A 13,469-nucleotide genomic window follows, 5' to 3' on the forward strand; every position below is an offset into this window, starting at 1 on the left:
TATTAATATAAAGTATGAATGGATGAATAATTGACAAATAATCCAATCAATTATACATTTTATAAATTTCATTTTGGAAACTTGGCTTCAATGTGCCATGGAGGAAATTCTGTTCTTGTACCATAAGCCTGTGGTTCCTTTCCTTTTTTTTTGAGACTGAGTTTCGCTCTTATTGCCCAGACTGGAGTGCAACGGCTCAATCTCGGCTCACGGCAACCTCTGCCTCCTGGGTTCAGGTGGTTCTCCTGCCTCAGCCTCCCGAGTAGCTGGGGTTACAGATATGGGCACCGTACCTAGCTAATTTTGTATTTTTTGGTAGAGACGGGGTTTCTCCATGTTGGTCATGCTGGTCTCGAACTCCCCACCTCTGGTGATCTGCCCGCCTCGGCCTCCCAAAATGCTGGGATTACAGGCGTGAGCCACTGCGCCCCTGCCCTAAGCCTGTAGTTTCTATATTATGTCTCTCTGATAAGGCTTTGATGAAGATGTATAATGTTGATAAAAGAATTATTACTGTATACATCAGTTTCCTTATATGGACTAATCCTGAGTTAGTTTGGTGAACAGTTAAAATTGACTTTGATAGAAATAATTTGGGAAAGGGCAAAGAATATGAACCGGATTATCAATTTCTCTTCAGGCGGCAGGACCTAGAGGAAATATGTGTTGACTCACACACACACACACACACACACACACACACAGACACACACACACAGACACACACACACATACACACACAGTACAGATTTTGCAGAAATAGACTGTGAATAACATAAAACCACTTAAGAGGCTTCTTGGATATACTTCAAGCAGCATTAGAACTCTGAATTTTGAGTTTGGGTGAATAAAAGAAAAAAAAAATTTATATGGGAAGGAAATCATTGTGTTTGGCAGAATGCTGGAGGTTTGCTACAAAAATACACCAAACTCACAGTGTTGCCTAATTTAATGCATATGTATTCCACGCTTATTATATGCAACTATCACCTATATCAGTGATTCTTAACTTTTGAATAGTTCTCTTTTGAGATGCTTATGAAAGTTGGGGACCACTCTTTAGAGGAGGAAATCGATCATCTAGTCGCAGCTACCTAACACATAGTAAGTACTTATTAATATTTACTGAAAGAATATGTGAATGAGATAAGGCAAAGCAAAAGCTGGAGGAATACAGACTGCAAAATGAGAAGGATATAGTCTTTGCCTGTCCCAGGGTTATACCACATCCATGATAGTAAAACTAAAAATACCTTCTATTGGAAAACCACTCTATTGATTACGAGGCAATTTCACAGACATTATCTTGAGTTAAGAGGAAGCTCTAGGAATAAAATTTTTAAAATGCATGCAGTTATAATCTCAATAAGGTTATATGCCAAAAGAGTGATTCAAATGGCACCTGGTGCTTATTTAGAAAAAAGAAGAGATTATGTTTAGATGATGTGAGTTGAAAGGGGAAAGAAGAAAAAAAGAAAAAGAAAACCACCATGGCAAGAAACGGGCACTGAATTTTGGGAAAGACTTAACCAGAGGGATGTCAAGAGGTTGTATGAGGAAATCATGCAAGGATAACAGCTCAAGAAAATCAGGAACCCCAATTCCCTGAAGAAACTATTTTTAGGGGGAAACCATATTTTCTATTATTATGCTCAAAAAAGAATCTTTAGTTTCTGGTTATTCTGTATCTGTATTTCAGAAATTTCTGTATTCAGAAATTCTAAGATCAAAGCTATCTATTAATATTTCCAATCTTGGCCTTGACAGCAAATTCATCATTATTTTAGCAAACTCATCTGAGGAGACAAAACTTGAGTACTCGGGTATCTGTGTACAGAGGTTTTGTTCCTTTGACAATTTGAAATTTCTTGGAAAAAAATGGAATGGCACCAAGCATTAAACACACACACACGCGAGCGTGCACACACACACACACAGACACACACACACACTGATTTAACTTTCAAACGTTTTGGGTTGCATTCACATCTGCTTGTTTCTTAAAGTCATAAGTCATCAGTGTTTATGCAAGAACTGGCATAGCTTATGCTGAAAAGATTCACTTAATTGACCTTTCTGTCATTTCCATGACCCGGTAGGTTTAACCTCACTGCTGATACTGCAGGTGAATATGGGAAAGCATTTATTGAAAGCTGCAAAACAGACATGGTTGTATTTCCTAGGTTGATGTTTTGCATATCTGCACAGTAGGGCCATTAAGGGTTCTAAGAGCACAACGGAAACAATCATAACATTTGTTTTTAGATGACTGACTCAGAACATGTACACCAGGCTTTATATAGAAACTGTTTTTGTTTTATTAAGGGACTGTTTGCCTGTTAGTGATAACATCATTAAAAATAAATGAAAGGGGGCTGGTAAAATGCTTCCCAAAAGCAGAAACCTAATTAAAGGTGATATGCCTGCTATGAGGCTTTTTTTTTTTCAGAACTCAGAAATAGAACAAGGTTAGTTCTTTCTCGTTTTATAAGGCCCAAAGAAGACCTCACAGTAAAACTTCACTTCTGATCTAATTTTCTATTTCTGTGTACTTTAATAATCTACTTTAAAGTCTGCGCTTGCCCATAGAAAGTGAACTAGTTTTGTGCCTACAGATAGCTTCTTCCTCATGTCATACCGCATGAAAAGAAAATCTGATGGTTCAGCTCAAACAAAAAATGCACTCCCTTTTAAAACAAATTGCACAGATTGTAAGATGTTCAGTAATAGTAATAGTAGATGCATAGTGCACCCATAAACATTCCACAGCTCTAAATGACCACTTTTGAAAGTCTGAATTAATGATTAAAAAAAATTTCCAAATCAAGGTTTATAATTTCAGAAAGAAAAAAAAAGTAGACCCTTTTATTTTAAGGGGTGGAGTTAGTCTAATTTCATGGATGGTGGAAAAAGCAGGAAACTGCATTCCCTTGATAACTCTGCCCTTATTGTGCTGTGACCTTGGCCAATTTACTTAAATTTACATCTGCCAAAAATGAGTTTCTGAAATGTGCTTTGAGAATTTTCGGGGGGAGGGAGGAAGAGTTGTCTCATAAATCCAAGGCCTTTTCAAAATTAATATGACTTCAGAAGTAAAGCAAAAATGAAGAGAAACGCTAGGCACCATCACAGGGTGCCATAGTTTGATACCCTGTTCTCTTCTCTTCAGCTCTCCATAGCTCTAATTCATTTATAAGTCTCCAAGCCGAAAATGAGTGTCATTGCTATGTGAATAAAACAGAATGATTCTCAAATAATACCCCTGAAATATATACTTGCTCTGGTGTTGAGGATTGATATTCAAAGTCTAATTTGCGTGTAACTTTTAAACTAAAATTATCATGGAATTATACAAAATGTAAGAGGCCTTTGGAAATCACCTCATCTACATTCTTCATTTTTCAGATGAAACAAGCCCAATAACTGATTGACCCAAAGTTTTTCAAACTCAAGTCTGCAGATTCTCATTTCTTTTCTCATTAAAAGATAAAGTGTCAATTTAGACGAAATACATGAAAAGCACAATATTTTGAATGATTCCATGAATATGGCCACCCACAGATATACATATGTGGACTGAACTCTGGCCTTTTTTTTTCTCTCACTCAAATTTCTATCTAAGAGGCCTAGGGAATCATGCCCTACAAATCATAAAATCTACTTAAAAAGGTGTTTTTTTTTAATTAACCCTGAATATGGTGGCTCAGTTTCCAATCTGACTCTGTTAGAGCATCATAGGACCACAGACCCCTTTATCTTAACTTAAGCATTCATTTCTACTAACTTCAAGTCTTTAAACAATAGCTTAACTCTCTCAACTGAAATTGTCAATCCAAGAGCCTCTAAAATCCACCTATGACTGTAAAGCCCCTGGTTCGAGACGCCCCGCCTTTTCAGATCAAACCAATGTATATCTCTCATGTATTGATTTATGATTTTCCCTGCAATTCCTGTTTCCCTGAAATGTATAAAATTAAACTATAACTCGATCTCTTCGGGCGCACTTTCCCAGGACCTCCTGAGACTGTGTAACATGAGTCTGCAGACACTCATATTGGCTCAGAATAAACCTCTTTAAGTATGTTAGCAGTACTTGGTTTTTCAGTCGTCACATATACACATATATGAAAACAGGTGAAATGTGAAGCCTAATGGGATATTTAGTAAATGTTAAGAGATTTTAGGAGTGATAATGATTATGTGTTTGTGATTTAAGAAAAGATTTACCCATCTTTAGAAAATATACAATGAACATAAAGTAAAACAAAAAAGAAAAACATTAAAAATATGTACAGGTTACAGAATGTATGTTTGAGATTTGCTTCAAAAATCTCTGGAAGAAGAGAAGAAATTGGGTGGAAGTATGAGACAAGATTTGCCTTGAGATGATCATTGTTAAAGCAAAATGATGGGTAGGCATATGGGAATTCAGTACTCTTCTAACTTTATGTATATTTGAAATTTTCAGTAATAAAAAGTTAATAGAAAAGGAACACTACTCAGTAAAGATTCTATTAACTTATTCTTTCTCCAGAGTCAGAGGCATTGCTATGATGATGTTCATCATTACCATAAATAGCTAGCACACAGTGAGTGCTTCCTATGTGTGCAAAGCAATGTTTTAAATGCTTTGCAGGCACTGGCTCATTTAATCCTCACAACAATTCTGTTACTGTTTTACTAGTGTTATACTTATTTTACACATTAATATGTAGAGGTAAAAAGAGTTTAATTAACTTGCCAATGTAACTCAACTAGGAAAGACAGCAGCCTGAATTTGAGCCCAAATAGCCTTATTTCACAGCCCATGTTCTTTAAACACCCAAGGAGTAACATACAAATTTTTTAAGGGCATTCAAAAATACATTAATATGTGCATTCAAGCTTGTACAATAAATATATATTCAAAAAATATAATTGTATCTTGGAATAGAAAGCAAATGTAGAGATTTTCCATTTCACTCCTCTGCCTTAAGGCTTGACTTATCCCCTAAAACCAAGCCAGTGTTCACATCAACCAGCCAAGATTCCATCAAATTGACTACGCTTATGATTATTTGTGATTATCTGTGATTAATTGCTAAGATATCTATCCCAGAAATGAAACTCCAGAATCTTCCCAGATGAGACTAGAAAATTCTAACCATGAGTATAGTGGACATTTAATATCAAGTTTAACTTTAGGTAGCTTATGCAGAATATCTCTTTGGAAATTTCTCCACCCTACACCTTATCAAATGCTAATCATACCAATAAGGTTTATACTTTCCTTGTCAGAGCTGTTTAACCATGAAAGTACCACTTTTAAATTGACGCGTGCATTCTATGGGGTAAAAACACAAAGTCTCCTTAAGGATTTTTAAAGCAAAACAATTATTGTCCAAGAGGTTCATTTCAGAAGGAGCAAGTCTCATGCTTTACCCATTTATCAGATGCAATTAAACCTTGGATAATGCAACGAATTATCTTCTGCATTTGTCCCAATTTAGCTTCTCCTGAATTTCTTCATCCTGTAATCCTAGTCATGAATCTGCCTCATTTTTCACCATAAGAACCTTGTGTAGGTTTCTAAATCACCATCTTTCAGTATTGGACACTATTCCTTCCCTGACTGCATCAATGTGTTCCATGCTAGCACTGGGACTTCCCATTGCACTGGTGACTACTTTGCTCTGATAAGCTGGCATGCAACATGCTGTTGGAATGCTACCCTAAGCTAGGCATCAGTTTGCTGGTCTAGAAAAATTAATTTATGTAAGTCTGATAATTTACTAAGTATAATGACTTAACTTAAGCTACAGGTATGTTTTAATGGGTCTCTTCTTTCCCATCTTGACTTGCCACCATCTTTTGGGACAGGGAGCACGGTATGTAAATGACAAAGGTTTCTTCAAGTCATACCTACTAACTCTGCAAGAACCACTTCATTTTTTCCCTCCCGCATACAACAACTGATTACAAGTATATATTACCAGGATCATTTCACATGATCAAATTCATCAAAAATTATTATCAAATTTCTTTACAGGTTTATTTCTGTCTGTTTGTTTAACATGAAAAACTGAGGGAAGGAACTCAGTCCATTTATTCACCTGTGTAGCCTCAATGCCTGGCACATAATATATGTTTATATATGACTGGTTGAATATCTGATATAATTTATTTTCAAAACTAGTTAATTTATTAAACCTTTTATTCTCATAGCAACATAGATAAATTTTAGCTGTAGTTACTTACTTTAAGTTAGATGAGCCTGAATGAATGAGAAGGGATATAATAAAAACTGCTTCTGTTTGAGTTGCCTTTTTAGAAATGTGAATTTAGCATATAAAAATAACTTATGGAATTTAAATTCCAAATTTTAAAATCCCAATATTTACTAAATAATAAACTATATTTGTGGCTGCCCTGTACAGCAAAAGAGACTAAGTAAATGCATATAACATTATAGTAAGATTTGGTTCATCTACTTTAAAGTACTATTGGCTGTTTTGGGCAATCCTAGGTTTGCCATGGCAGAGTGTCCAAGCAAATGTTCATAAGCATCTTGTCAGGAATATTACAGAAACTATTTCTTAGAAATTGACAGAAGGTTAAATTAAGTGACCTTTATATCCCTTTTACCTATTGAGATTTTATGACTTTTTCCTTTAAAACTAACTGTTTTATAACATAGCCATATAAAAATGCAAAGGAGAGCACTAATTTTTAGGATTTAGGGAAATATAAAAAGTTAAGAGTGTATGTTTATGTCATTGTCAGCATTCTTCCCTTGGCGAGAAGGGGATTCTTTAACAGCACAGCTGCTATTTTGCAACTCTCAGAGCATAAAAACATAATGTAAATTCCTGGACCTCTACTATATGTAAGTTAAAAATAATAATTTCAATTTATAACCACTCATTCTTTGTAGCACAGAAAAGAGATGACGTTGTTAGATTTATAAAATTGTACTTACTAGCTTTTCAATGTGCTCTATTTAAGAAATACACATCTGTTAGCTCAAAAAGTCAACAATTAATACAAGAAATGAGAAATCTTGGTTGTTTTACTTTAATACCTATGTTTAAATTTAATTTGAAAAATTATTAGAAATTTTAAAGTTACTTTAAAATTTCAAATTAAAAAAGAAACATTGTGTTATCTGCATTCATTAAAGCATTTCCTGTTATCTTCTGCTTTGTATTCTATATGTGTAATAGTATGAATGCCTCACATTTATTTTGTGGAATTTGTTTAATTGATGAAGAATTTATGCATTCAAGGTACAAGACATAGCTCAGATCAAGAATTTAACCTGGGAAGATAACCTGGGAAGATAACACAAGTTAGGAGGAACTGAGGAAAGGCAGCGTGGATGAGATTGCTAAGGGGAGAAAGGTTAGGATGGAATTTCGAGAAGTGATAAAGCCAGATTTGAGTGAAGTCTTGCAGACCTGATCATCAAGTTGTAGCTCAGAATGTTCAGGAGAAGGTTGGTCATGATCTTACAGAAATGGCAACTCTTCCTAATCATGGATGTATCATGAGAATATAGAAACATTTCATCCTTATGTGACCAGTGACTTTTTATTTCAATGGCATGTTCAATGTATATCAAGCTACCATTATTACTACTTGATATTTTTCTATATATTTCCTTATTGTTTGTCTTCTTCAATTACAATACAAGTTCCTTAAGAACAAGATGTCTCTCTCTACTGTGAGCTGTTGTGTCCCCTATACCTTGAATGGTGCCTGGCACTTACGTGTAGAATGAATCAATAAATTATTTAAAAATACTTCATAATGAAATCAATTAATCTCTTCAGCTATTTGTGTACACTTAACTCAGTTTTAACTTACTGAGAAATTTTTCTTTCTTTCTTTCTTTCTTTCTTTCTTTCTTTCCCTTCCTTCCTTCCTTCCTTCCTTCCTTCCTTCTTTCCTTCCTTCCTTCCTTCCTTCCTTCCTTCCTTCCTCCCTCCCTCCCTCCCTCCCTCCCTCCCTCCCTCCCTCCCTTCCTTCCTTCCTTTCTTTCTTTCTTTCTTTCTTTCTTTCTTTCTTTCTTTCTTTCTTTCGAGTCTTACTCTGTCACCAGGCTGGAGTGCAGTGGCGAGATCTCGGCTCACTGCAATGTCCGGCTCCCAAGTTCAGGTGATTCCCCAGCCTCAGCCTCCCAAGTAGCTGGAATTACAGGCGTGTGCCACCACGCCCAGCTACTTTTTTGTATTTTAGTAGAGACGGGGTTTCCTCATGTCGGCCAGGATGGTCTCAATCTCCTGGCCTCATGATCCACCCTCCTCGGCCTCCCAAAGTACTGGGATTACAGGCGTGAGCCACTGTGCCCAGCCTAAAAATTTTCTTGATAGTATATTTAGAAGGCTTGAGATACATTATATTACTATAGATAAAATAACCATATAAGTCTACTGTTGAAGCAATTTCAAAGTAAAGCGCATTCTTTGTGTGTGTGTGTTTTTGTGTGTGTATACCTAAATGATTGCACACACACACTTAGTTACATAAGTACATAGGTACATATAGGTATATCGTATGTAGAACTCTTCCGTATTTAGTAAATCCAATAACTGTTCTGTTCTGTTTCAATTATTAATTTACCTTAAATATCACCAGAAGCTTTAGGCAAATAAATAAGTTTATTTTGTTAGATAATAAGTTATCTTTCATTACTTATTCCTTCTCATATACTAAGATTTCATAACAATGAAAAAACCAGGTAGAAACTGAAAGTTTTACTATTACTTTCTATATTCTAGTACTTTCCATTTTAGCCCATATACTTAAGATTAGCGAATTATAAGTGGCATACAGACTGAAAGGCAATTTCCATAAATGACTTAATATTGACTAAAAATTTAAAAATAATTAAAATATTCAACTTTATTAGAAAGTATTTCACATTTGAATAAGCAAACAAAACATGCAGATTTTATTCCTTCATCCTCTTGATATAGATTAAAAACTATACTGTTATTTAATGTTATTCTACATTAGAAAAATTTATATAAATACAACTAAAATGAAATAAATAAAAATATTACATTTATATGCATTTTCAAAACTCACATAAAGCTCTTAAGATTCGTATACGTCCCTGATCTATCCATGCAGGAGTGACAGGAGATCATTCATATTAGTGTTTCTTCCTTTAAGTTGGGAATCCTCATAAATATAGTGTTCTCTGTTATTTATCTTATAATGTATTCTAAAATCTATTCCCCTACTTTGTTTTTTAGGATACAAATTCTCCACAGAGAATTTTAATATAGTGCTTCCTATAACAATAACTTCAAAAATCTCATGATACTTTTAAGAAAATTGTTATTTCCTTCACTAACAAAACTATTTTTACAATTGTTAAATTTAATCATAAATTTAATCAGGAACTTTTTATGAAATGCAATTAACCTTGAAATATGAATACATTTTATTTTGCCAATTAGTTCAGCTGGAAAATTAGACAAATTTGAAACTAGTCACTCTAGAAATATTTATGGATGAATGCCAAATGCAACACTGTATAGAAAATACTCTAACAAAGATAAGACAGAGGACTATCACAGCAAGTGAGGACATCTAGTCCATCCTTGGACTAACTACCTGGAAGAGAAGAATTACAATTCCAGAATGAAAGATAATCAGGACACAATTCTTACAGCATGGCTAAGGTTTTAATATATGGGGATAATACATAACTTTTGGAAATGTATATAATTTATTATCTCAACCTATTATCAAGTTTCTAAACTCAACCTCCACTTTAGGCTTAGTCCTGCCAATGTTAATATATTTTCTAATCCTCTATCATCTATTTATTGCTAACAATTAAACCTAAAAATTCTATAAATGTTTACTGGAGTCTGTTCATCCTATTATTTCCTCATTTCTCTGTTGGGCAAAGAAAATGAGCCTAGATTAAAAGAATGCTTTTCTGATGAGCCCATACAAATCCTAGTGATTGCACTCATGTTTTCTAAGAAATTATTTTAAGGAATGATTTTAGAATCTTCTTCAGGGTCATTATGGAGGTACTTCTTTCACTGCAAGTGAACTGTGCCTCTGTCCAGTTAAAAAAAATCATAGCTGCATATTAGTTACTTACTGATCACTTCTTTTGTGGGTCAGCATATTTGACTGTAAATTTAGTCTAAATATCTTGTGACATAATTCACGTGGCCTGAATTCATTTTGAATTGCCAAGTATTTTCGTCCTGTTTCTTCATCTGACTTGGGCTTCAGTTCCCTCTCATGATGATTACTCTCACAATTTTTATTTTCTCTTAGAAAGATAATGAAAACAAAAGAATAACTTGTACTTGTTAGTATCATTTTATATGCATGGAAGATAGATCTAAACAATTAATGTGGTAAAAATTACTTTTTTTTTTTTTGTAGATAGATAGGATCTTGCTCTGTCACCCAGCCTAGAGTGCAGTAGCATGATTATAGCTCACTGCAGCCTCAACTTCCTAGGCTCAAGCAGTCCTCTCACCTCAGCCTCCTAAGGAGCTGGGACTACAGGCATACACCAACACACTTGGGTAACTTTTTTTTTTTTAGTTTTTGTAGAGACAAGGTCCCACTATGTTGCCCAAGCTGATCTTGAACTCCTGGGCTCACGCCATCCTCCTGCCTCAGCCTCCCAATAGTGTTGGAATTACAGGCAGGAGCCACTGCACCTGGCCAAATTAATATTGTTAACTGATTACTTGGCTGTAGTTTGAGTTTATCTACATGTCCTCATCCTAAGCATATTAAAAATAATACAAAAAAACTTAGCTTCCCCAAATGCCTTTCACTATTATCATCTCTATTCCTCGCAGTGATACCACCATCTTTGAAATTATTCTAAGAATAGTTTTGATTTGATTTATTTAACTTTTCTTCTCACATACACACTCACCAAATTATCCCTTCAAAATATTCTTAACATTTCTGTGTTTCTTTTCAACTGTCACCCTACACCAGGGTGTATAAATGTACTATTAGTATATTTAACCTTAACAGGTGCATTGCTTTTGACTGATCTTTCTACTACCACACCTCACTCCATTCATTAATAAAATATATGATTTAATTACCTGCTCTCTATTCATTATAAACTGAATTCTCAAACCTTCAGCATGATTTTGAAAGAAATCCAGAATCTGATACAACCTCTGTCTCTACTAATCTTATCAACTCTGAGTGCAATAATGAAATGTGCTAGGTACGGTGAAACTCAAAAACATTCTTTCATGAAACAGACCAGAAACTGGAAAGGATATGAATCAAAACCAACTCATAACAATATGAAGAATATATAAAATATAACTAGTAGAAAAAATTAGGAATGAGACGAATAGGTGAAAGGTGAATACAACTAGTGTGAGAAATTAAGAGTACACATAATACTTCTAAGTACAAGGTTATCAGGGCTTAAATTGTAATGAAGGAGGCAAAGAGGTGGTAAAAATGTAAAGAAGAAATATAATCCTGAACATGAAATTTAAAATTCTGGAGGAAACAGTTGGCTTATATTTTTGCTAAGTTTTTCAATATGGGTCCTAGAGCTGGTTTTTCCAAACATTAACAATGATATTGAATAAGTCCTTCTCTTCTCTGCCTCAAATGTACTGTCTCAAATTTCTCCTGCAATTGTACCTTTCTTTTACAGACTCTTCTGCTCTTAACTGAATAATTCTAATTGCATATAGCCAGGCTATATTATATCCCATCTGATAGAAAAAAGAAAATATCCCTTGATACCATCATTCCTTCTAATTATTGTTCCAGTTTTTCAGTTTCTTTTTCAAGAGTTAACTATACTCTGTTACCTTATCTTTTCTTCATAATTTAATCTTGAGCTCATTCTAGTCAACTTTTTATTACCAGTTCTCTAGTATAACTACTTTTATCAAAGTTAACAGTGATGTCCATTATACCAAATCCAACAGTCAATTATCAGACCTCCCTCTACTTGACTTATTAGAGGCCCTTGACACATTGAACATTTCTTCATTCTTGACACCCTTTCTTAACTTGGCTTCCAGAACACTATTCTTTTTTTTTTTTTAATTATTTTTTCTTTTATTATTATTATTATTATTATCATTATTATACTTTAGGTGAACATCACACTTCGGGGACTGTTGTGGGGTGGGGGGAGGGGGGAGGGATAGCATTGGGAGATATACCTAATGCTAGATGACAAGTTGGTGGGTGCAGCGCACCAGCATGGCACATGTATACATATGTAACTTACCTGCACATTGCGCACATGTACCAGAACACTATTCTTTCTTCTTCCCCCCAAACCTCAATAGCAGCTTCTTCTTAGTCTCTTTAATGCTTTTCATTCTTATCTAGTCCTTTTAAGCTTAAGACATAACAGGTGCCTTCTGACCTTTTCTCTTTGCTATACTAATCCTCTAATGAGCTCATTCAGACACAAGCCTTTAAATACCATCTATATGCTGATGCCTCCAAAATTTATTTGCTTTAGCTCAGACCTTTTGCCTGAAGTGCCCTCATCTCTGGACTCACATCTCTAAGGGGATATCTAATAGATATCCTCAAAAAAAATGTTCAAAAAATGAACACTTAATTATCCAATCCCACACCTCCTCCTATCATTTTGTTAATCTCAGTCCCATTCTATTCCCCTCCTCTCCAGGGTCAAATAACAAGATGAATCGGTAGTGTGACATTCTAGTTCACAGAGTTACAAAGACATAGATTTATCCAAATTTGTGTGCAACTATGAGAAACACTGAACATATTTTAGGTTAAATTTAAATAAGCAATATTATGCTATTAATATATTTTTTCAACTTTCATTATGTTTTTGAGACTCAAAACTGTGTTTTAAGGCTTGATTCATGTAAATCTATTTATTCATTTGAAGTGCTGGATGGTATTCCATTACACAGCAATGTTTTATCTCATTTATGTCTTCCTCTATTGCAACATTCAGTTTGTTTCAAAATGTTTGCTATTATTAAATGTTGCAGTAAAATACTTTTATCTCTATATTAGATCTTTGAATACATTATTCTATGTAACTCCCACAAAAAAATGTTGCATAGAATTATTATCTCCTTTTTATCATTAAAAAAACTGAACCTTAAAGAGATTGAGTAATTTTCCTAATATTACACAGTTAGGAACAGAGCCAGAATTTGAAATCATGTTTCTACAAATGCATTACTATGTTTTTGTTTTTGCTTTTTTCTACAGCACTATGTTATGTGCTTGTAAACGCCTACGGAATTCTTGTAGGAGCAATGCTAACAGTAACAGGGACCAACAAGGGAGGTCCATTACACGTCCCAATCCATATTTTACAGAGTAGACACATGACACGCATGTGAGTATGGAAGAAAGATGAGCACGGTGGTGGCAGCCAGTTTAGAAAACTACTATTTATTGGTACTAAAACTACTAAAACTACTAAACTACTAAAACTACTAAAACTACTAAAACTA

The 13,469-nt window shown here is 34.5% G+C and overlaps 1 protein-coding gene across 4 annotated transcripts in view; it reads right to left on the bottom strand.

Annotated features, from left to right (window-relative positions):
• The window catches only part of DACH1 (dachshund family transcription factor 1), a 424,843-nt gene that overhangs the window by 56,529 nt on the left and 354,845 nt on the right, over positions 1-13,469 (bottom strand). The window lies entirely within an intron of this gene.

The sequence above is a fragment of the Pongo abelii genome, chromosome 14 (genome assembly GCF_028885655.2).
Source record: "Pongo abelii isolate AG06213 chromosome 14, NHGRI_mPonAbe1-v2.0_pri, whole genome shotgun sequence".
Classification (NCBI taxonomy): Eukaryota; Metazoa; Chordata; class Mammalia; order Primates; family Hominidae; genus Pongo; species Pongo abelii.